The sequence below is a fragment of the Amblyomma americanum genome, chromosome 1, assembly GCF_052857255.1.
Source record: "Amblyomma americanum isolate KBUSLIRL-KWMA chromosome 1, ASM5285725v1, whole genome shotgun sequence".
Taxonomy (NCBI): Eukaryota; Metazoa; Arthropoda; class Arachnida; order Ixodida; family Ixodidae; genus Amblyomma; species Amblyomma americanum.
The window spans coordinates 456,890,991-456,917,429 of NC_135497.1; the positions used below are offsets into that span (position 1 = coordinate 456,890,991).

Here is a 26,439-nt window from a genome sequence, read left to right on the forward strand (position 1 = left end):
CTGTACTCAACTTAAATGCACGCAGTGTTACAAATAAAACACATGAACTTGAAGCTATTGTGCTGGCCTTTAAACCCGATATTGTCGCAGTTACAGAGACATGGTTACACAAAAACATTTCAGACCGTGAAATTGTGCCGCCGGGCTAAACAATTGTAAGAAAAGACAGAGAATCAAAAGGAGGGGGCGTCGCTCTGCTTATTAAAGGTGACAAAATATTCAGTCAAGCCGGACGTTCCAACAGCTGAAGCAGTTTGGTGTAAGATTTATCTGACAAATGGTATCGCGCACGTTGGCGCTGTTTATCGGCCACCAAACGCAGAAAACTCATACCTAGATCCCTTGTTTGATTACATGTTAAAGCATATGTCTTGCAGCAGGATACTAATGGCAGGAGATTTTAACTTTCCAGAAATTGACTGGAGCTCTCTGGGTTCAGGAACTGTGGCAAGCTCCATAATGCTTCATTTTTTATTCACATTTAATCTAAGTCAGCTTGTTTCCACGCCCACTCGCACCCAGGGAGCGTCCAGAACAATTCTCGACCTAATATTTGTTACAGATCACTTCCTCCGCGGTACAGTTAACATTCATACACATGAAGGCCTTTCTGACCATGAACTGGTGGTGTGCACCTTGCCCTTACCGAATGTCATCCGCTCTCATCGTCCATTTAAAAGTGTACACGTATTTAATAGAGCAGATGACGCAGCCATACTCACATGCCTTGCTCACGAATTTCCAGACTTTTATGATCTCTGCACCAACGAACAAATCAGCATAGACGAGGCCTGGCTTCAATTCAAAGCTCATATTGTGCATTGCATTGACCGTTTTGTACCCTCAACAAAAAAAGTCATCCGTAAGCAAAATCCTTGGATCACGCGTGAAATAATACATACGAAGCGCAAAATAAAAAGGCTACGCAAATCTAACAAGTTACAAGCTGTCCCAGACTACCAATTGCGGATCCAGGAATTAACAAAGTCACTTAAGAGTAAAATTAAATGCTCGAAAGAACGTTTCTGCAGTAGTACTTAAAACAATTTATCAAAACAGCCCCGTATAAGTTTTGGCATTATATAAATCAACGTACAAACCCTCATCCGCCGGTATCTCCCCAGGAAGGCTGAGAAAAGGCAAATTCATTCAACCGGTACTTTCATTCAATTTTTACGCCAGACGACAACCAGCTTCCTGAATGCAGGCCCAGCACTACCGCCCACGTCAAACTGCCAGGCGTTCCTATTATATCTGAGAGCGGACTGTTATCGCTTCTGCTGAGTCTAGACGAGAAGAAAAGCAACGGACCGGACGGAATCCCAAATGCTTTTCTAAGACGGTATGCGGATCCAGTCAGTAAGTTTCTTTCTCTTATTTACTCAAAATCACTCCGGGAAGGCCGTTTACCATCATAATGGAAAATAGCTAAAGTAGTCCCCGTGCACAAGTCAGGCAACTCATCTTCACCGACTAATTATCGCCCCATTTCACTGACCTGCACGTACTGTAAATTACTGGAGCATATAATACTTAGATACATGACCCAGTTTGTAGAAGAACACAATCTACTTAATCCAAACCTACATGGGTTTAGATCCGGCCTATCTACCGTTACCCAGCTAATTGAAACCCTCCATGACTTCGCATTAGGCATAAACGACCAGTCACAAATTGATGCTATTTTTTTAGATTTATCCAATGCCATTGATCGGGTGTCCCACATGAAATTGTTATTTAAACTAGAGAACTTATTTGGAGATGGCCCGGTTCTTCACTGGATTAGTGATTATCTTGCAGATCGCTACCAGTTTGTGCAGCTTGGTGAATGCGTTTCAGACACGGTTCCTGTTCTATCCGGCGTCCCACAGGGCTCAGTACTTGCTCCGCTTTTGTTCTTACTCTACATAAACAACGTAACCAGGGATATAAATGTCAAAGTTTGCCTATTCGCAGATGATTGCGTGATCTATCAAGAGATAAAAAATTCCAATGACCAAGTAAACCTTAACAACGCCCTGAATCGTGTCGCGCAATGGTGCAATAAATGGCAGATGATTATGAATCCAGACAAAACAGTTTTTATGACAATTATAAAAAAAATGGCAGCATTAAAATTTGAATACCGCCTCAACAACGTCCCACTACGTAAAGTGCAGGAGTATCGGTACTTGGGCGTATCGATAACATCAGATCTTAACTGGTCAACGCACGTTCGAAACGTCACAAAAAAAGCTACGAACAAACTATTCTTCTCAAACGTATGCTGCGTCATTCTGCTCCTTGCACTAAGCAACTCGCATATGTCACCCTCATTCGTCCAGTTCTTGAATATGCCAACATAGCTTGGTTTCCGTACGTGAAAAACGATGTGACCATGTTAGAAAGCGTGCAGCGCAAGGCTGTTCGTTTCATATTCAACAGATACCGCCGCACCGATTCCCCAACTGAACTACTGCATCTCGCAGGCCTTCCGACGCTAACCGAGCCAAGGTACACCGCTTGAAGTTCCTATTTGAACTGCTTAACAATTCCTTTAAGATTGATCCCTTAGCCTTTGTTAGTATCAACCGTTCTAGAAACACACGCCACAAACACGCTCTCACAATTAAGAAATTTTCGTGTAAAAACAACGCCTTTTTCTACTCCTTTTTTCCTCTCGCAGTGCGCGAGTGGAACAAACTTGATCCAGTAATTACACAACAAAGCTCGCCTGAAAACTTTACCCAGCTTGTAGAAGAAGCACTATTGTGGCCAAACGCAGAGTAAAACTATTGTATGGTATCTATTTTATTATCACATTGATCATTCTGCTTTCATTGTTTTGTGCTGCATTGCTTGCATGTATTTTATGATCCTAATTTTACAAATTGTGTACTTACCATTGTTATTTATGTATTTTGAAACACAGTAAGTTTTCTGTGTTGCCTCTTGACTTCCTTGTATATATCCCTTGACACGTCCTGTATTAATGTAACCAGTCGATTGTGCCGCTCTCTCTGGTATAATTCTTTGTTAATAATACTGTAAAATTGTTTTTCTATACCCACCCCTGATACAATCCCTCTGGGGATTGACAGTATATTTTAAATAAAATATTAAAGAAAAAATCAAACTGCGTGCTGATGCGGCTGCATTAGCAGCTCGTAATGATTTTTCTTTCAAAGCAATCAGAGCGTCTTGACCGCAGTACGCATTTTAAAATTTCTGAACCGACTAACCCAGCGTCAAACGACAATGACCTTGGCAAGCCGCGCTACCACTCTCTCCGCCAACTTAATTCTGAATGGCTGTTCATGTACATGCAGCGACAACATGAGCGGCAACATACTATGAGCATTCAACCAGCGATTACGCCACATTCATGAGCGAGGAGGACACTTAAAGCTTTTTTCTGGCTGGACTTCTGGGAAAATAATACCCGCATGAAGTTCGCTGCTTAAATGCAAAAATAACAACAGTATACGGATTTAGATTTCTTTTAAAGAGAGCCAGAGCCTCGGGTTTACATAGGTGTTCAAGCTAATTTATTTGTCGCCCTTTGTTGTGTCTTTTAAAGAGAGCCAGAGCCTCGGGTTTACATAGGTGTTCAAGCTAATTTATTTGTCGCCCTTTGTTGTGTAAGTAATAAATTATCAACCGAGCTGCCACAGCCGCAAAAAATCACCAAGAACCTTTTGCTTATCATTGATTGAAGCAGCGCCTTTTCGCAGGGAGGTCAATCGCAAAAGGTGCATATATAATCCACAAATCTGCGAATGGCTGCATTGATAAGACATTAAGTAAGCATACACCTTTTTAATTAGCTTTAAATACTGTGCCGCATTAAGGTGATAGCTTGCGGTCAGTGCAACATATCACATATTCGGTTTAGTACTACAGGGTAGTCACTTAAGAGAACGTGGTCTGGCTTCGAGATTAGTGACGAATGAAACTGGGATGCTGTGGTGAATTTTTGCTCACCTATCACTGAAACTGAAACATCGGGCAGCATTCGAGTCATGTTTTAATAGAATGACTCGATCATTCGGAGAACATTGCTGTTGTGGGTTTTTAATTTGCTTTTTGTGCTAAAGTGGGATGTTTCCCTTTTGTTTCGCAGTTTTTTTCGCACTTTTCAGGGATGCATACACAAAGTGCCTGTCAGGGAGTCGGTACTACCGCAGCACGGGGGGGTATGCATCTTCGATATCAGATTCAGCCGCACCAATAGAAAAGTAGCATGTGCCTTGCAGAATGCTGTACCTGTGCACGCGGCGAAAGCAGACGCCCGGCGACGCAGCTATGTCCGTTCGCAGGGACGCAGCTGCCTGCAGCCGCCACCCGAGTCTTCCTGTTTCGGACAACAGCAGGATGTCCTTCCTGCGTTACAAGCAAAACACAAAGGCACTCGGCATTCGCACGATGTATATAGGGCTTCTCTCCGCAAGTGATCGTAGCTATATGTGCCAGACAATGCTGAGAGTCCATTGTAGACGGCACATTCTGTGCTCAGCTGAGTTCGTGTGCTCAGAGCTTTTTTCATTGCGGCAGTACTTGAATACAGCTTTCTCGTTTTATTCTTTCGCCATGAAATCTTGTTTTTCATTCGATCAACGTACCAGATTCAGTGCTTACCAATCAACAACTGTGGTTAGAGATGACTTTTTTAATCTATAATTTCTAGCATCGAAGAATTGAGTTACCGGTGGACTAAAGCGAGTTATCAGCTCGTCTTTTTACCGCACGAACTCAATGTACACGCGCCAATCAGTCTCACAATCTTCGAATTATTGTCCTGTGCGACCTATTTTCCTTTCATATCAACTTACCCATCTCGGCTCCCGCAAGTTTGCTTTAACTACCCTTCGAAAGTAGGAGTAGTCAGCCAACGCGTGCAGTGCCTGTCATCCAGTCGCGTGGCGGCTTGCCGCTGTGCCATCGGAGCAGTGTTAGAGAAAGCAGAGTACACGAGTATGCTCATTTCTTGGGGCCTAATTTGCGGCTATATTGTGTTGGACTGCAACTAATTAATCAAGAAAACCTAAAAAAACAAAATATAATAGAAAGCGCCTGGTTGAAATGCACTCCACGCGTTGGTTTATTCCTCCTACTTTCGAAGGTGAGTTCCAAAAAAGTGTGGAGCCGAGACGTGTGATTCGATTTAATACGGAAATTAGCCGCAGACCACCATGATTCGCAGTTTCTAACAATGCTTGGATCGCGTAGCTGGTGTTCCCGCAGTAAAAGCTCTAGCTCAGAATCCCCGTTAATGCGGCTTTAATATTATTTCTGTCTGGTCCACAGAATCTACCGACTATGTGGTGTTTTTCCACAAATGTTTTTTGTATAAGAACGTACTCTACAATGTTTGAAAATTGGATGTAGCACTGTTTATCAAGACCATTGAGAGAGGACGAAACAAGACAGGAGAATGTTACGAACAACTGGTTTATTTATCCATTCCCTTCGTCCCTTCCCTTCTTCGCTGCTCATCGCGGTCACCGAAACTCTCGTAAAGAAATTTCGACAAAGGCTAAACATAGCAAAAGTGAACGCGCGAAGGCCTAACCTCAGGTAATGCGTTGTGTTCATAGCGTGTCGCATAACCATAAAAGTGGCAAGCAGGCTCAAAGTGCGTCTTGTCTTCTCAGTGTCAAATGAGTGGGTGAAGCCGGGTTCCCGTATCTACCGTGACGATGAGGGTTGTTGAACAAAGCAACATGAAAAATCCTTCGTGAGATGTACCTTAGGAGTGGTACAGCATCCGTCCCGTGTGCTTCTTTTTGTGTTGTTGTCTTTCATGTAGCGCTGAAAAACGTCTCCAAGTGATGCACACGATTCCACTGTTTTGAGGAAGCTGCTATATTAGGCATACGCGGTGCTGCATCAACGGCGATTTAAGGCAGCATGCGCCAAACCTAAAGGAAAAAGCTAAGCTTGTAAATTTAGTTTCGCATGTTACTGAGTTCAATTGCGTGCCGCGCTTTCAAGAGAAAAACATTCTGGCCAGAGGCTCTAGTGATAATTCCACACTATTGCTCCACTCCGTTTCATACATCAGGAGGAACGCTGTGAAAGGTGCGGAAGTAGTCCGGATAGGAAAGTAGAAGGAGGCGTGTTACTGCGCTCTTGTTTTCTGCCGGAGTGGTGTATGGCACAAGAAAGCGGCAGCTTGTCGTTAGCAACATCAGTGCATTTATTCAAGATGCTTATAAATGTGTCATGTGGTATGCCTACAGGGAAAGCATCTACAATATTTTGCTCGCCAGAAAAAACGCGCTACTTTTTGGTCGCGGATGGAGGCGTCGCAAGCAAGAGCGCTAGCTTTGGCATTTTTGCATATGATGTTTGAAATGGTGTATAGAGGACTTCCATAAACATAAAAAGGCAGACCATTGCATCAATGATCCTCTGAACTTAGCGTACTCTGCGGAGCGCGATTTTCTGGAGAAGAATGCAAAAAAGAGCTGGATGACTTTCGTCTTTCTAACGTTTACTGGTTGCTGTTGCTTGATGTTCATTCATATTTTATTCATAACAGGATCATTACTTGTTAATTGTTATCCTCTTACTCGCCTAGCCACACAGTGAAAGTACATAATCGTGTGATCCATGACAATATCTTGTTAAGGCTGGCATTCATGTGATGGGATTATGCCTATAAATTCTATTCTTGGAGCGAAAGACAAACCAGTTGTTACTAGCGTTGTGCTTTTTTGTTTCATCCTCGCTCTGTGGTGTCTATATTAGAGCTACATTTAAATTTCAAGGAATAAGTGACCAAATGCCCACCCCCAAGTTCGACGGAAGTATACTCTACTAGGGAATAAGAGGCTTTAAAGTGAATTTTAATTTTCATTATACCTTTGTAAGTGTCCAATATGCTACACGTATTACGTGAACAGAAGCCGTTTAATGAATGTATTCAAATTTAAGAGCTTAAAATTTAAGGACAAAAAGTAGCGTTCCTGCATGGGCATCTTGAGTATCAAGGTGATGGTGCATGGAACCACCACGGACACTTAGCCCCCATATCGATGATGTCATCTGCACCGAGGCGATACTTTTAAGGCTCGCTCTTGGACTTTGAACGCGGGTGGTTTGTGCTCCGCATGAGCTCCCGCGAACTTGATCGACAACGGAAGATATTGAAGGCGGAGGACGCTGAGACTTCAAGAGCCGTTTGCCGGAGCAACGGAGCTTCGAAGGGATACAAGTTTTTGATGGTAGGCCCGTTTTCATGCTTTCATCGCCATTTCTGTGCGGCCTCGTAGGAGCCGAGCGCTAAGCCTAGCGTTCGACCAACCATCGCACCGTGGTCGGGGACTCCACGACGCACGCAAGGTACCGGAGCTGGCCGAGGTTGCAATTGATGAGAAGGAACGAGAGGAGGATTGCGTCGAGATGACGGCGCCAGAAGATGAAGCGGAAAAGTCAGGTTTTCAAACCGGCTGGTTTAAGCGAGAAGGCAAAAGGTATATGCCGGATGAAGATGGCGGCAACAGAAATGCGCAGCAGCAACCTAGGCTAGGAAAATTCAAGCCCAAACTAGGGAAGAAGCTGGCGGAGAAAGCGGTGGAAAAGAAAATAATAGACCTCCCAAAAGGCGCTATAAAGCTGCTCCTCAGACCGAGCGGCGGCATAACGGCGACGTGGGGGAACGTGCAAGAATTTGAAGTTGCGAACGCACTAGCGCAAGAAGCAGGGGTGGATCCGAAGGTGCTTATGAAGGAAGACGTGGTCTGGATAAACATGACAACAAACCATCTTCGTTGCATCACCAAGCGAGGACAGGGCTGTGAAGTACCAAGACGCCAAGAAACTGACAATCAGAGGGAAGACGGTGGAAGTAAACAACCATGCACCGATGCCGGACGGCGCGGGCAAGGGAGTCATACACGGAATTCCTATGAGCATGAGTATGGAGCTAATCAGGGAAACATTGGACTGTGACGCGAACCCGCCGATATTGGGCGTACGGAGACTCGGGGACTCCGGCTCCCTGCTGATTCTCTTCGAGGGAAGCGAGGTGCCTTGGCGGGTGAAGTGTCTGGGATCTTTCAAGAAATGCTGGCTGTACAAGAAGAAGCTAGAAGTGTGCGTGACATGCGGCCTACTGGGACACAGAGCTGGTGTATGCCCAGACCCGAAAAAATTGAAGTGCCGAGGCTGCGGCAAGGAGAATCCGGAGCAGGGACACACGTGCATCCCCGTATGCCAGTTGTGCGGGGGAGCCCACATGCTGGGCGACAGCAAGTGTAGGAAGATGTATAGGAAGCCGTTCGTGGCGACGGAAGACGCAACTAGACGAGAAGATGGGAAAGACGGAGCAGCGCAGGCCAAGGACGGGCCCAGGGGAAGGTCCAGATCCGGGACGCCCTCGAGATCCGAGTCCGGGGCGAGACTCACGGTCAAGAAGGAGTTCCCGAGCCTGCCATCCAGGGAGGACCCGAGACTACCCAAGACGGGGCCCGGGAAAGCGGGAAGCTTCGCGAGCAAGGTCACCCAGGCTAACCCAGAAACAGTAGCGCTGAAGAAGGAAAATGCAGAGTTGAAAGCGAAGATAGGGAAACAAGAGGCATAATTAAAGAGGCGAGGAACGGAAATTGCGGAGCTGAGGAAAATGATAGCAGAATTAGTAAACAATAAGCCGACGTCGGTGGCGCCTCCCACGCAAGCGGCAGCGCAAAAATTGCCGGAGGCGAAACCGGAGATAGAAGAAGAAGACGAGAAAATGGATACGGAGGTGGTTAGACCCACTTCGATAAAGCGAAAGGCGGCCGAGACCGACCCCCTTGTGACGCTGGAGAGGAAGCTAACGAGTAAATTTGGAAGCAAAATTGATAGGCTGGAAACGCAGATGAAGGAAGTGAATGTAAGGTTAAACGCTCTAGGGGACATTAAGGGTTCAATGGACAAGATCCTAGCGGCATTAAACGGCCTCACTAAGAGGATGGCGAATATGGAGAGTGTAGTTTTGCCAACAATGGACAGGAATCAAAGTACGAAAGAGAACGCCACCATTTGGCAATGGAATTGCCGAGGGTACCGACGGAAGCGAGCGCTATTACAGCAGCACGTGCAACATGTAGAAGACAAACGAATTGCTATAGCGCTGTAGGAAACGGGGAAATCAGGTAAAGCTGGCCTGATACCAAAGTTTCTATGGCGATAGGGGTGAACAATGCAGTGGCCACGCTGGTGAAAAAGAATATAGCAACCCTAGAGCACGAAGTGAAAACGGGGGACATAGAAGCCGTAATGCTAGAAATGATTACGGGACGCAAGAGAGCAAAAAGCATATTTCTGCTTAACATCTACAGCAACCCGAAGCAGAAGAAAATGAAATTCGCAACGATATTTAGAAAAGCCATCAAACTGGCCGGCCAGAGCCCGTTGGTGATCGTGGGGGACTTTAACGCGGCACACCAGGAATGGGGGTACGCGAGGCAAGTTCCGAAGGGCAGACATCTCCTTGAGGAGTCCCAAAATCTCGGACTTACCTTGCATACCGACCCATGTGCGCCCACTAGAGTAGGTAGCAGTGTAAGTAGAGACACCGCGCCGGACCTCACCTTCAGTAAAAATGCAGGCAGGGTAGAATGGGCAAACACCAGAGAAAATCTGGGTAGTGACCACTTCATCGTAGCTACGAAGCTGGGAGAAGGAGTCAAGCTACGGAAACTCAAACAGGCGAGAATAGTGGAGTGGGACAAATTCCGGGAGATTCGCAGAAGCCACAAAGCTAAGGAAATTGGAGACATGGGAGACTGGGCAAAACAGCTGAGGGACGATGCCAGGGACGCGGAAGCAGTAGCCGAAGGGGATGATGCACCGGAGATAATGGATAGCAAGCTAATGAGCATGTGGAAGGAGAAGGAAAAGCTCGAGAAGAGACTTAAGTCTCAAAAATGGAACAGAAATTTAAGGCGTTCGTTAGCCAGACACACCAAGGAAATGGAAACGTATGCTATTAAACTAAACGAGCAAAATTGGTACGGCAGGTGCGACGAAATGGAAAGGGGCATGAGCCTAGCAAAGACGTGGAATATATTGAGGCATCTCCTCGACCCGGGAAAATCTAAACAGGCAGCGAGCGCTAACCAAGTGAAAGCGAGACACGCTTTCCAGGGGACGGACAAACAGCTGATGGACAGGCTCAGGGACATAGGGGACGCGACAGAAGTACGACAGGCAGAATATGAAGGAGCGGAAAATGAAGATCCAGACGCGGACATTACGGTAGCGGAGATCAGAGCAGCTATCGCTGAGCTAAAAACTCGCTCGGCCCCTGGCCCGGATAAAATATCCATTGTCATGCTCAGGAATCTAGACGGCGACTCGATAGATGCAATTGCGCGGTACATGAACAAAGTATGGACGGAAGGTAAATTGCCAGAGGAATGGAAGCAGGCAGAGGTTGTTCTCATCCCCAAGCCGGGAAAAGAACCAAAATTAGAAACCCTAAGACCGATCTCGCTAACGTCGTGCGTGGGAAAACTCTTGGAGCACGTAGTGCAAACGAGGTTAACGAGATACATGGAAGATGGAAACCTATAGCCGCACGAGATGGTGGGCTTTAGACCTAAGCTCAGCACGCAGGATGTAATGCTCAGACTCAAACATGACATTGTAGACAAGAAAGGATTAGATGCCAAGGTGATCCTAGGTCTTGACCTCACGAAGGCCTTCGACAACGTCCGACACGAGGCGGTGCTCAGAGGTCTGGAGGAGGTAAACGTGGGCAAGAGAACATACGAGTACATCAAGGACTTTCTCCAAGGGAGGAAGGCGGTGATTAAATTCCACGACGCAGAGTCCCCCAGCATAAGGCTGGGCAGCAAAGGTACCCCGCAAGGCGCCGTACTGTCCCCCTTCTTATTCAACATAGCGATGAGAGGTCTCCCGGCCATGCTGAACAAGATCCCTGATCTAAAATTCAGCATGTACGTGGACGACATAAACATGTGGATGAATAACGGAAGCAACGCGGAAATTGAGTGGAGTCTGCAAAGGGCAGCAGACGTAGTGGTGAAGTGCGCGGCCGAAAGAGGTCTGGCGTGCTCACCGCAGAAGTCGGAGCTCTTCGTGTACAACAGCAACAGCAGGAACAAGAGAGACGTAGAAATTAAAGTGGTGGTGGGAGGCCCTGAGGTGCCCAGGGTCGATGAAATGAGGATTCTAGGCATGTTTATCAACAAGAAAGGCAACAACACCAATACCATAAAGAAATTAGCCACTTATGCAGACCAAGTGGTAGTCATATTCAGGAGGGTAGCGGTAAAAGGGCGAGGACTAAAAGAAAGGAATCTCTCCTGAGAATGTCGCAGGCGTACGTAATAAGTCGGATCTGCTACGCGACGCCGTACCTAAACATGAACAAGGCAGAAATAGGGAAGGTACACAGAATACTGAAGAAATGCGCCAAGCGAGCCTGGGACTCCCGACATCTACGTCGACGGAGTGGCCTGAAAAAATGGGGGTACACAACAGATGGGTTGAGCTGGCAGAGGGGGTGAGAATATCCCAATTAGAACAGCTCGTCCATTCTGAAACGGGCAGGACAATACTCGAATGGGTAGGAATCCGGCCAGAAAGTAGCACGCACGAGATGGTAAACATCCCGGCAGGAATCAGGGCCAAGATATGCGTCCCACCTATGCCGCGGAACATGCACCCCGTGTATAACAAGGAAAGGCGAGAACATAGGGCTAAGGCCTACGAGAGGAAGCTGAAGGAGCGACCGGCAGACCAGGTGGCGTACGTAGACGCGGCGTGCGGACAGCACGGGACGGCTGTATCCGCTGTGGTCGACGGGGCAGGAGTACCAACGGTAGCGGCTTCGAGCCGCACAAGAGATGCCAATGCGGCGGAACAGTTGGCGATAGCACCCGCTTGCGTCGGTACCAAGGCCACGACGATTTTAGGTGACAGCAAAACTGCAGTAAGAAACTTCGCGAAAGGAAGAATCTCGGAAGAGGCCAAACACGTCCTCGAGGCGAGGCCGATAGAACGTAACATAGAGATAATATGGATCCCAGCGCATGAGTCTATTGCAGGAAATGAGGCTGCACACGAGCTTGCCCGAGCTCTCTATCACCGGGTGGCCGCAGAGCAGCCCTCTCGCATAGTCATGAAAGATGGCTTAATTTCATACCACGAGATCACGGAACATTATAAGCTGAGCAGGAGGGTCTATCCGCCGCCCGACCGTTCCCTCGCAACAGAGGAGGCAATTGCGTGGAGAAGATTGCAAGGGGGGAATCATATAAGCCCCTTCTGGGTATACATCACAATCTCCAAAGAGGAGAAAGACCAATATTGTATAACGTGCGGGGAGAGGGGCACTCTCGACCATGTCATATGGGAATGTGCTGGAAGCCCGGGCGCCGAGCAAAAGATAGAAGATAGAGAAGCCTGGGAGACCTTGCTGCGGAGCGAGGACCCCGCTAAGCAGCGACAAGCCATCCGCCTGGCGGCTGAGGCCGTGAAGCGACAATGTGTCTTCACCAGACCTTAGTTTGCGAGGCTCCTAAGTAGGGCTCCCTTAGGCCTGCGTGCCGGGGGGTCCAAAAAGAAGTTTCATTTCGGTGGAAATAAACGTTTTGATGATGATGATGATGATACTTTTTAAGGCGAAGGGTAAAAACCATGAACGGTGGTAGACGGGTTCATGGTCATACTCGGACCGACGTACTCTTCTATCTTCTAGTCGGGCGGCAGCGGGACCTGCCTGTGAATAAGACGATGAAGCGCGGACATTTTAGGAACCGTCAGCACACCTATATATCACCAGTACTTCTTCTAAAGACCTGAGCGGTTCCTTAGAAGGCACCACACAGCTGAATTCTTCAACTGTACCCGACCTGAATGTGACGACGTTCCTAATTTCCTCGTTATTCACTCCCTTGTAGTCAATAACCCAGGTGCCTTGATTTCCGCTTTTGTTATCGTAGAAGCATTGAGAAAATGATAGCGAATAAATGCAAAGCAAAATAACTTTCATCTGGAGACCTTCATGTTTAAGTGTCTAAGAAAGACCATTCTGACATCCAACTGAGGCAAGAACGGCTTGCTCAGCGTTTGGTGACCATCACTCTCCACCGAAATCTAAACACAGTGCAAAGAACCATTTCAGAGCGAGATCTGATCTGAGAGACAGAGACTGATCTCCTGGAAGGCTTCCGAGATCAAGGCGTCATTGGCCTTCGCCGCATCACCAAAAGGCGGAATGATGAAGAGGTGCCAACAATCCTAATCGTCCAAACGTTTGAAAGGTCCCGTTTACCAGATGCTGTGAAGGCAGAGTTCATCCACTGTAAGGTTCGTCCCTAAATCGCAAACCTGAGAAGATGCTTCAATTGTCAAAGGTACGGACATGGATCCAAGACATGCCACGGAAAACTCAGTGTGAAATTGCGGTGCCTATGAGCGCAGAACTGACAACTGGAGTGCTGGTCAAGTATAATGTTCAAACTGCCACAGGCACCACGCCGCGTACTCGCAATGATGTCAGACATTCTAAAATGACAAAAAAATAATTCATCTGACATCACACAAAACGTCATAATCTCGAAAGCCCGGAAGAAGCTCTCGCTTCTCTACGGAAAATCCTATGCTGACACAGCACACCGTACAGAGAGGTGGTGTCTCGTCACGATGGGCACACAGTACAACCTAGCGGAGGCGCCCCCGCCTCGCAAGCTCATCAAGCAGCCTGCGGCTGCTCCAACATTCTCTTGACAGAGGTAAAATTTTCACAGACATCTGTGAACACACTTGCCAATGAGATACAGTCTCTCCTTCTTGAGAAATCCACATCTTTTTCACGTCTCCACCGGAAGCAATGGAGGTTACACAGGAACTATCACCAGCGGAGGCTCTGAGGGAGTGGTCCAAAAAGAGGCAAAGTTTCCTAGACCGCCTCAAACGAGCAGAAATCTGCCAGTCAAGCCGCCTGGTAAAGGGAGCAACATCTAAGTAACTCCCACTATTTCTCACGTAATCACTAAGAGCTAAGGCTATTCAGAGCATTAGCCACTCGAACTGGAGAGGCCTGCTGAAGAACTTCTGTGACATATATTAAATTCTCGCGCAATGTCAACCAAATATAATTTGCCTACTTGAAATGAGGTTAAACCCAACACACACAAACTTTTTAAAACAATATGTAGTATACCAGCAGGACAATCAAGGCAGTGCGCACTCATCAGGTGGCGTTGCTATTGTGGTTCAGAATTCAATTTTCTCGCAGTCTTCTCCTTGCTACTGATATAGAGAAAGTGGTCGTACGAGCCAAAGCTTTTCGCAGAGTAATAACCGCATGTTCCCTGTATATCACTCCAGATTATTGCCTTTCCTCTGATGAAATATAAAGCTCAGAGATCAGCTTCCCAAGCCATTCCGGTTGGTTTTCAATTTTAGCGTTCAACACGCATTATTTTTGAGGAGCGCTAATCGAAAAATTCCGGTTGTCTGGCTTATGCATATTCAATAGAAAAGAGCCAGCATGCATTAGTGCGACACACAACTCATACACAGCGACAGGTCTTGCTATTGGTTCTACCTTGCAGTTGTCATCTACTGAGTAGGCTGTTATTTATAACCTCTATGCAAGTGACAACTTTCTCATTTCTATAAAATATACAGAAAATATCATCCCGACGGTAACTGTTTCTAGGTAGTTCAAAGAACAGATTGCTTGCTCATTGGAAGAGGTTCCGGGGACTGTCAGTATTATCCTGTTCATCAATTGAGACCTAGATATTGATGAACCTTAATCCTAGACGCTGCACAGAAAGCCATTCCACAGACATCAGGTATAGAAAACAAACGAAGACCATGGTAGAATGCGCAGTGCAAGAAAGCTCGTGAGAATCAAAATAATGCATGGTCAAAATTTTCCAGCAAACAACGTACCTCCCCAGGTGCGCTCAGAAAGGATGGAATGTCCCAGTCCCAGTAAAACATTTATCGAACTTTTTCAGGCCGTAGAGGCAGGACACAGAAACACAAGCAAAAGGGAAGTGCGCCCGCTAATGGCCTAGAAACGTTTTTTCGAGGGCGTTAAGCAGAAACATAAACAAATCATAGCATTTTGTTCCGAGAAAGGTACTGGGAGCACGTTTTTGGGACGAAAGCTTTTCAACAAAAAATACAAATTGACTCCTCGCTTCCTTTTCTCTCTCCTTCGCGCCAAAAGCTACGGGGAGAGAAGGTTTTGCTTTTGCACTCGCCGTTTTGAGAGATCAAACAGTTTTGTTCGAATAGCCGAAGGAAGCGCATTTCACCCCGCATCTCTCTCGTGGGCCGTCGGCTCCGTGCTGCAGGCAGGCAGGCGATGGCGGTCTGCCTTCTCATCGCACCGCCGGGAGCGGCGGTCACCAACGTGCCAGTCTTCTATAGTGTTTCCAACTTCAGCACGGTGCGGCGGTCCCTGCAGGCATCTCCAACTACCAGCAGTCCTGGTTGCGCCGCTGTCTAGCAGAGGCGCAGTAATGGCCTCCCATCGCTCGCCCGGCTTCCTCGCTGCGCTCGAACGGCTTCCTCGCTGGACGGAAGCCATCTTGCACACACGTATTCGCGCAGCCCCTAGCCGCTCGCGCGCAAGCCTCAGCGCGCGGCAGCTCTTGCTCTCATCACTGGGCCGTCGTGAACTTCGTAGCTACGGATTCATGGCAGCTTTGCCGCGCACCTCGGCGTGCCCACATAATTCCTTTTGGAACTGATGCAGCGGCGCGCGGCGCACCGCAAGTCTTTTGCGCAGCTTCACGGCACTACACCATAATGGCGCTCTTACAGGCGTCGTTCGCGGCAGCGGATTTCAAGGCAATGGGCGACTCCTAGCGCGCACTCTGCATCCCTCTGCGCCTCCGACGACTGTGGCGTGTTGTTGGTGGCAGCGTGGCCGTCCACTGCGGTCATACGAGGGAGAGACTTTCGGAAGCCCACCAGACTCTTGCTGCGGGTGCCCATGGATTAACCTGCTCTACCTACATTGCCGTCCTGTCGCAGCGGTATATTTTGTGTTGTGTTCTCGTCGCTGACTTTCAACCCATCCCACCGGATTACTTGTACCTTGATCCCCTTGATCTCGCCTCCCAAACCGTTTTGTGCCGCACGCGCGGTCTGCTATACCATGGGTATGGAGCGCCTGGGCTCCTACCTGAAGACGTTCCCACTTTCCATCCGGCTCCAAGCAGTCTTATATCCACACGTAGACACAAGAAAATAAAACGGGAGTGTAACGAGAATGTAAGGCGTATGTTTGAGTTTTCGCTGTGCCGTGAGAAGGCGCAGGACAGAAGGCTGCGTTGAATTCATGTATATAGTTGTAGCATTTTATATCATCCCCAGGTTTCTGCTGGCAACGTCGTCAAGGTATGTTGGTTTATGCTCGTTTTTTATTTTCGCCTCGTAGAATTAATTTTTTTTCCTGTTTTGATAACACGCTCAGGCTTACTCCAAGGCTCTTACGAGAGGCAAAGCCAGAGGGATGTTTCACTCTGCAGAATATCTGTGACCGGAAACCGCGTAACTGTATCGTACGCCCATATCGCCTTTTCTTTTGACACCCAGGTTGCTCTTTACATGCGTTTGCTTTTGCGTATGCATATATGCTGTTGTACCATTTAGAATGTTTGCTTAAGGGGCATCAACTTTCACCCTGTATTATGTTTTTATTGCTTTATTTTTTTCATATTTTTCAGAGCTAGAGAAAAAAATGGACATTATTATATGCTGGTGCCGTAGTGCTTCATATATTGTGCATTAAATGGTGCATACATATGCGTCTCCTGTTTGTATTAATTTAAATGCAAAGAGCACATCTAATAAACTGAATTTACATCTGCATTGCGCTGCTGTTTCCTGTCATATGGGCGGCATCGGGCGACATTTTGAGTTCATATTTCCTTTGTGGGTCTTAAAATTTTGGCGCATTTCATGTTCTTGTGGCGGGAGCAGCGCAGCACGAAACAAAGTATAGAGAGGGGGGAATGAACGCTGACTAACAACCAGATTTTTAATCCACGTTCGATCGAATATATAAATCTTGATCGTGCAGTAAAGAAAGAATAGAAGCATGACAAACGCATAAGATGTACACGTGGTAAAAGATTAGGAAAACGCACGCAGATAATCAATTTCACTGTCACGAAACGCTATCGAAAGTATGCTGACGCAAATACGTCGCTCTTTTGTCGGATGTTGAAGGCTTCTTCAATCTCCCTGGTCCGTTGGTCAAAACATGACTTGATGACCATTGTGTTGCTAAGCTGCAGGTAACATTCATGCTCTCTGCATTGTTTTGCTAATTCACTGTTGATGACGCCCTTGAGGGATCTTTTGTGCTCTCGAAGCCGTTCATCCAAACAGAGTCCTGCTTGACTAATGTAGGTGCGTCCGCATGGCAGAGGTATTTTACAAACCCTCTTTTCACACATTTAACATGTTTTTTTTTCCTATGCTTTTTCTCTCATTGAATTTTCTTTGCTCGCTGTTGACTTTGGCGCACAGGCTTCTTAATTGGTTGGGTGCTGACATGAGCACTTTTACACCAGCTCTTGCGCCTACTGTTTTGAGACTGTGGGAAATGACATTATTGTAATGAAAGACCGCGTACGGCTTCCTTTGTTCTGATGTGGTTGTGACATATTTTCTGCCTCTAAGTGCTTGCAGAATCCCTTCTGCGACACCGGATAGCAGTCTCGTCGGTTAACCTGCTGCTTTCAGCCGACTGTTGTGGGCGTTAAAATTGACTTGAACTTCATGATGACAGGATCTCGTTAATGCGGCTCTCATTGCTACTTTTGCTAAGGACTAGAAGGACTAGAAGAAATAGGACTAGAAATAACAAGTGAACTCCCAGAAAATAACGTTATGCAATTTCTTGACTTGACGCTAGCCTTTCTAGGCGCTCACATGTGCTGGCAGTACGGACCACGAAGCTAGAATCGACCACTCACCTACACATCTGCGCACTCCAAGATCATCAAGCAGGGTAGAAAAAAACGGCAATGAGATCCGCATTGACGAGATCCTGTCATCATGAAGTTCAAGGCAGTTTTGACACCCAGAACCGTCGGCAGAAAGCAGCAGGTTGCCCGACGAGACTGCTATCCAGTGTTGCAGAAGGGATTCTGCAAGCACTTAGAGGCAGAAAATATGTCACAACCACATCAGAATAAAGGTAGCCGTACGCGGTAATTCCTTGCATTATTGGCATTTCCCACAGTCTCAAAAGGGTAGGAGCAAGAGCAGGTGTAAAAGTGCTTATGTCAGCACCCAATAAGTTAAGAAGCCTGTGCGACAAAGTTAACAGCGAGCAAAGGAAAAAATCAATTCAAGAAAAAACAGCGAAAAAAACGTGAAATGTATGAAAAGCGGGGTTTATGAAATACCTCTGTCATGCGGACGCACCTACATTCGTAAAACAGGGCGCTGTTTGAACAAACGGCTTCGAGAGCACAAAAGATCCCTGAAGGGCGCCATCAGCAGTGAAATAGCAAAACATTGCAGAGAGCATGAATGCGCTCCACAGCTTATCAACGCAATGGTCATCCCGTCATATTTTGATCAACGAATCGGGGAGATTGAAGAAGCCTCAACATCAGACCGTAGGGCGACTTATGTGTCTGCATACCTTCAATAGCGCTTCTGGACAGAAAAAATTGTGTATCTGCGCGCGATGTGGTAATATTTCACCGCGTGTACATCTTGTGCGTCTTTCATGCTTTTTTTCTTTTCCTTCTTATACCAGCGAGATGTATATATTCTATGAACGCGCATTAAAATTCTGGTTTTTATTCAGCGGCGTGTCCCGCTCGCTCTTTGTCTCGTGCTGCGCTCCTCCCGTTACAAGATCATGCACCAACCAGCCCAAATTTTCACCTTGTTAAAGCACGTTTCATGTAATTAGGTAAGTCTGAACGGCCTGGCCAGGAAGCATTCACGCGAGTGAACAGATAAATTACACCACTTGTTACGCAAGCATGTGCCTGAATTTTGGCAGATATGTGCGCTTAGATGCCTGAAGTCTGCATGAAAAAGACCAAATAATTTTATTGAACCAGAGCCGAGAAATCTAGCATTAAGCTTTTTGGGCCGTTTCTGTGACGCACAACTTTTTAGACACGGCTAGTTGTGAGGACGTTTTTTGGATCTCTTCGGGAAAAATGAGCACCTCCTGGACACATTCCAAATGTCCTGATGGGATATTTCTGGGAGATTTTGAGCAGGTTTTGTGGTTGTTGGGTCCGCTGTTATCTTATCGTTGACAACTTCATCAACGTTAAGCGTGCTAAAGCGAATGGCAGGCGTACTCGACGTATACCCAAACGGGAAAGTTGGCAACCATTTTTCTGCTCTAAACTATTACGGAGATACGCGTAAAATGTACACTAGACTAAGAGCACTTAAAGGGCATTATACACTTCCAATTCCTCTAGTCAGCACTGTTCTTGAGAGGTTTTTCTTACAAGCTCTCTATGTAAGCTCTTTAAAAAAATTATCAATCGTCGCCTAGTGCATTCCTTTGAATTCAGCGGTCTTCTTGTCCAGCACAAAGCTGGATTTAGGGCTAACCAGATAACCACTGACCATCTCGTTGCCGTGAAATCTTACGTAAAGTTCGCGTTTGTGCGAAACTAACACAGTTGTTTCTGTTTTCTTTGATCTACAGATAGCATACGATACCTCACGACGCTGTGGAATAGTCCTTGATCTGTTCGTCTTTAGGATCTCAGAGAATAGGCTGACTGCCATGCAGAGTTATCTATGTAAACGAACATTCAATGTCGGTGTAGGAAATTCATTATATGAGCCGTTCTTCTGAGAGAATGGTGTCCTTCAAGGCTTCATTCTTAGCTGCACTCTTATCGTAGTCAAAATGAATTCATCAAAAAGGGTCCTGCTTAGAACAACATTGCACTTTGTTTATCTTGACGATGCACAAATAATCTGCCATTCACGTTATTTGTCCATCTGGGAGCGGCAAATACATCTAGGAGTGAAAAAAGTTGCAAAGTAGGCAGACGAGAATGGAATTAAACTCAACTCAGAAAACGCAGTCAGTGTACTCTTCACAGAACATCGTGATGTTAGACGTAAATCCAACATCACACTTAATGGGCAGAGTATTGCTGTACAAACAGAACACATATCTTTTGGCGCCATGGTCGATGAAAAGCTTACATTTGTCACCAAGATTAAGCAGTTAAAGCTTAAATGCATGAAGGCAATGAACCTACTTAAGATCCTGTCACACGAGTCTTGGGGTTCAGATCGAGACTGCCTGCTCAGTCTACAAATAGCGTAGTTCTATCAGGTACAGCCTACGGCTCAGTAGTGTACGAGTCAGCAAGAAAAAGCACCTTAAAAATGCTCGACTAAGTGCCCCACCTGGGGCTGCGGTTGGCTTCTGGTTGTTTCCGCACAAGCCCAATTGCTAGCTTGTACATTGGGTGAACTCATGGTCAATTGAACGACGGCGGAAGTTCACATGCATAACGTACGATACGAAGATTTTATCTCATGGTGACCACACATGCAACGCGCTATTACGAAACCCAACGAGTTTACAGCTGTCTTCAAACCGACCGTCTCAAACCCCCACCTTACCCATTATAGACGGCACACTTGTGCAAGACGTGAACATACCAGTTTCCAATATTCTGATGACGCTTTTTAAATACATGATTGCTCCCTGCGAAGTGCATTCAGTTGACTGTGACACATCTCTTCGTGTGGTTGGCAAACATGGGTCAATTGACATAAAAAAGATCATAACTCTACAAGGAAGGTATCAGTGCACTGAGATTTACACTGATGCCTCCAAGATATCCCCAGTTTCAAGTGCGGTGCAAAGCTGTCAATTTTCCTCAACAACAACAATAATAGACACTCTAGCATATTTACTGCAGAATGTCGTGGTATTCTTTTGGTTATTAGATCCATTCTGCGAAGAAAATTCCCAACCTGTTTTTTACTGAGATTCCATAAGGGTGGCTGTGGCTCTCTCTTACAAATTCAGTGTGTTGTTTTAGTTATCGTTTCTTGACCTCCGTCAACACAGTCAATAACATGGCAACAAAATGGCTGTACACCCTATCGTTTCCAAATTCTTACATAGTGGCATGCCTTTTTGTTGGCCACCTATTGAAATCTGTTGAGTTAAGAGGTTGTAATTTTCTTCATGCGCACAGAAAGCTAATCTTGTTGATCCCCTGTTCAGCCTTTGTTGAGTTGAGTATCGTCATTTTGTTGATGCACACATAGAGGCAATCAATCCTACTGGAAGGACATATATGCAAATGCAGTTTGTAGCACACGTACATGCATGCACATAAAGATGTACAGGAAAAACATGTTAACTTTTTTTCCCTCAAAACATCACATGTGCCTGACTAGAGACGAAAAAGTTAACATTAAAAAAATAAACAAATGAGCAGGTATATGTTGCAGCAGGTGAACGTTGCTGGTGAATATTACTGTAAGAGAATGTTACAGTAGAACTCCGTTGTTACGTTCCTCAATGCTGCATTTTCTCGGCTGTTACGGTTATCTTTCCCGGTCAGGTGAAAAACGTATGAACACATGCCCGCTCGAGTGCTGCTATGGCCAGCCTATTGTTGAGGCGAGCCAGGTAGCTCGCCAGGCTATTCTTGATGTGGCCTGCACTGGCATCCGAAAACTTCCTGCATGTAAAGCCTGAAAACAAATTTAGCAAACTGATGTTGAACATGCAAAAAAATCTTGTGCCAAAGCACTTGATGTGTGGGATCACTCTCACATTTCTGCAACATTCATATATGCCTTTTCCAAACCAATTCATCCTTTCCTTATCTTAAGTACAGTAACTCTCATTTGCTCCATAAAACTATAAGCAATGATATAATGAATCCTGCCATATCCCTCTCAACTGTGCAGTGTGAAGCTGTTGTTAATAAGGACATATATAAATAAGTTACTTCTGGCATTCCTAACTGATATGTGTCACAATAGTGGGAGCAGTATTTTGGTATGTGTGCATGCAACCTGCAAGTTCAAGGCATTCAGCAGCTGCTTTCTTTCAACAATCATGACATTTCTCATTCTTTCCTATTCTTTTCATTTTTTACATACCATTTCGTTTATGGCTTACGGGGGTTTAACGTCCTAAAGCGAGACAGCCTATGAGAGACGCCACAGTGAAGGAATCCAGAAATTTCGACCACCTGGAGTTCTTTAGTATCCACTGACACCGCACAGTACACGTGCACGGGCTTTTAGAACTTCGCCTCTATTGAAATTCGACCAAATTCGACAGATGCGACCAGGACCAAACAATACAAAGTTCAAAACAATAAAAAGAAATTGCTTCCTGCTGATCAACAGTCTCAATACAAGACCCTAGGAGGTGGGCAAATAGTACAATACAAAGTTCAAAACAATAAAGAGCAATTGCTTCCTCCGGATCAACAGAAAGGAAACTTTGAAAATGATTGTATAGATTCTAGTAGATAGGTCACCAAAGACTACCTTAAAAAATCAGAAAAGCAGAAAAAATAAAACAAGTAGAGCAGCAGTCATTCCTGCTAGTAATTATGCTAGAAAAAGTAGGCAAAAGTTCACAATGGTCCACGCAACCATCCGTAAAAATAACAAATCAAGGAATGGCAACCAGTAATGGCTGCGCAGTCATTTGGTAGATTGTAGGACTATGTCTACTTTACTGATTTTTGTTGGATTCTAATCTTGAGGTGAAGGGAGATAGTGATAGTGAGTACACACTAGCAATCAATGGATTGAGTTAAATCTATTCGCTGATGGCTAAAGGAAAGAAGGTATGCTGGACAACGTTGGTTTGGCATCATTATTCAGTCAGCGTATGCGCATGCTTGTGCCGGCATTGCAGCGATTGTCAGAAAAATGCATATTTAAACACAATTACACTATAGCTGCTGTGTAATAAATGGGTATAAAAATTTCAGGCAAGATTCTTTTGCCCTAGTGGATTGTGATGGAAGGCCAGATGAAGCGCTAATATCGGTAGGGGAGTCAGATGGTTTGTATTTGTTATGAAGGAACCTTACAGCTTTTCATTGCACTCTCTCAAGCCGAGTGACGTTAGTAATTGATTGCGGGAACCAGAGTTCTTGTATATTGTAAAATCAGTCTTACAAGGGCAGTGTAGGCAAAAAGCTTGGTATTTTGAGGGGCTAAACCTAACCATCTTCTAAGGAAGTACAGCTTTCGCAAGGCGGCAGAACATAAACATGGCCCAAAATATAAATATTCGAAATATCAATAACAAAAAATAGTCAGACGTGATATACTGGTCATCACAAAAGCCTAACTTACATCCAGTGGTTATGTAGCAAAATAGAAAAGCAAATTTAAGAGCACCATTCAAGGTATAAGTAGCCAAAGAACAACAACGTACAAATGAAATGAGACAGTAGTAGCACTGAGCTCTCAAAGCGAGACATGACATGACCTTAAAACCAATTTAGAAAATAAAACCGCCGCGGTAGCTAAATGGTTACGGCGCTCATCTACTGAGCCGGAGTACCCAGGTTCGAACCCCACCTTGGCGGCTGCGTTTCGATGGAGGCGAAATGCAAAAGCGCCCGCGTGCTGTGCGATGTCAGTGCACATTAAAGATCCCCATGTGGTCGGAATTTTTCCGGAGCCCTCCACTACTGCACCTCTCACCCTTTCTTCTTTCAGTCCCTCCTTTGTCCCTTGCCTGACAGCACAGTTCAATACTCGGGGGAAGTAACTTAATGCAGTGGCCTTCAGAACAAAACATAATGCGCTTAGTCATGTCAAGATGCAGTGTCAAGGAAGACTAGACAGTAAAGCTTGGCGAATGTACCCTTCCTACCTGATGTTTCCAAAAAGGTGTACATTTTGCAAGCCAAGTTTAATGCCTTTACCTACTACGCCGTTTTTTCACTACCCCCATTGCTGCTAAGAGCATGAATAAAGTGGTTATGTTATGCGTGTCTTTTTGCTTTTCGCTTTCCTTTCTTTTTGGTCTTTTCTATATCTAAGTATGTGAAGTAAAACCTCTATATTTTGGCGAACTGATAATGTAAACAGCTGAGAGTGCAGCATGCATCAATGTCTGATAAGTTTCTTTCAAGCTTTGTTTAACTATGATATCAGGTAGCATGCCTAAAGGCTGAGTCTAACAGATCACTACAAGTTCCTAATTTATTATTGGTGTATTTTAACTAAGTATATTCACTTAACTTGCACAGTTTCATTACCAAGCAATTCAAATCACAGAACAAACACCAAAACTCACCAAGAACGTATTATGGTGAACATTCACCTTTTTTCATTTAGCACGTTTAGATTTTTTGTGCTCAGGCTATAATTGAACTGATTCTCTGAGTAGTTTGCAGTAGACGGGGCTTATTTGCACTCAGATCTTGATGCAGTAAAAATATTCCAACTAGAGTCAAAGGCCTATAGAAGATAAGCTTAAAAGAAAAGCTGCCAGCAGAGGGAGTAGGAGGATGACTAAAGTTCAATTAACGTTTCATTTTTGAGGCGCATTCATAGCTGCACTATATAACACCGTTCATTATTTTTTTACCAAGTCAAATAAGCCGCCTTTGGTGGAGCAGTATCTGAGGAGTGCCTTGTGAAACCGGCGTTAGAGCAGAAGGAAGGCATGGTAACCCTTCTGCTATAGTTGTCTGAAGAGTGCCATATGAGATGGGCACAAGAGATAAAAAGATAAAAGCGTTGTCCTCATGTTGTATTATTAATTTTAAATGCTGCCCTGTAGCCCATTACTTCATATTGGTATTTTTAAAACCTGGCTGCATTGAAGGGGGTCTCTACTGACTTCAGAAAGGTGGGGAGGGAACTAGAGAGGGGAGAGAGAAAGTGGCTTAGCTGATGCTCTGCCAGTGTGCTTGTGGTTGCTCTGTAGCCTTGGAGCGGAGCGGCCAGCTCTGGACTCACTCGTGGTATGAGGGTGCGGGTTTCCCTTTTTCTTCCACCCTTTGTGTTGTCCTGTCAAATTTGCATGTTTTTTCCATCTCAGCTTTAAGAAAACGTGTTAATGAGTCTCGCTAAAAATCACGCGAAATTTTAGAAATGACAGAAGAAATGATCCGACCACCACTAATAAAAAAAGAAAATTAGTTGCTCACTTCGGATTCATGCACTCCCTACATTCTAGTACGGGGAGCTCAAATTCCTTGTTAGTACTGGTAGGGGAGGCCAGCCGAGACCCCTCTGAATTTAAGCACTGCTTCATTATGAACATGAAAGTGACACTATCTGATGCTGACCTATTGATAAGAGACACACGTGTTATTTTGAATACGGAAATGCCCATACATGCCGTCAGCGTTCCGGTTAGAAGCAGACATGGCAACGCACTGATCTCAACACAGAGGTGAAAAAACAGATTTTGGAAAACTCAATACAAACTTGTGCTCTGCAATGAATGCTGAACGGGCACAGACAAGAAGAGTCCCAAATCTGGACAGGCAGACATCCTCTTCGATGAAGCTCTTTTCAGACCTCTTTATACTGAACAGCAGGCACTTCACCTGCATACCATCATAATTTCCAGCTGATTATACTTGCATCCAAAATGCCTGGCACTTCCTGGTAATCATTATTTGTATTTCCAGCATTTCACACAACCACAATAAAATGTTTAAACAGCCAAAGTTTAAATACGTAACGCCGCTTGCTTACATTTGTTTTTATGATAAGCTCTGTACTAGTTAGGTTATTCATAACCACTTAATTTGAAAGGGCTTCAAAGTGTTCCTTTTGTAGGGCTTCATCTTCGTCAACATTTATTAGTGATTTTTATTCACGGCCGCCCGCAACTAAAAGAACTTTACAGCTGCAGGCAACGTTACCAATGTTACATTGATGATAGAGCAGCCAGCTTCTTTGTTGGTGTATCGTTGCATGCGACGAGTCGCTCAATTAACTCTGTCGCTTGCATGCCTTGAGGCGTCACCCCTCTTGCACTCCGAGCTTGACAGCTGGTGTAATCGGCTCGTAGAGGTGTGTTATAGCCTTAAGACGGCACATCAAACCACAATAAAGACGCACATACGCGTAGCGAATAATACAATGCTAAACAGACCGAGCGGCGCACGCAATCGGCAGCCCGCAACGGGCCGATAGTGGCGTCAAAAAACACGCGTGCTGGCAGTGCACAATCACGTCGCACGTCGAATAATGAACAGGAAGTCAGGCAACCACCTTAACGAAAGCCCATAAAATAGCCACACGGTTCGCTGGGCCATCTCTTTGCAGGGCGATATCCAATTGCCACATTTATATTAATTACGGACTCCTACGCGTACCTGGCATTTAGTAAGCGCATCTGTGCACATACCACGGCTTTCGCGTCGCAAGCATACAATGCGAACACTGACAGACCAGCAAGTTGTGGCTTCGATGTGGAAGGCGCTTTGCAGCAGCGGAAAC

General features: G+C 45.6%; 1 pseudogene; it reads left to right on the forward strand.

Annotated features, from left to right (window-relative positions):
• Nucleotides 1–10,551: 10,551 nt before the first annotated feature.
• Nucleotides 10,552–26,439, forward strand: part of LOC144125882 (uncharacterized) — a 56,538-nt pseudogene continuing 40,650 nt past the window's right edge.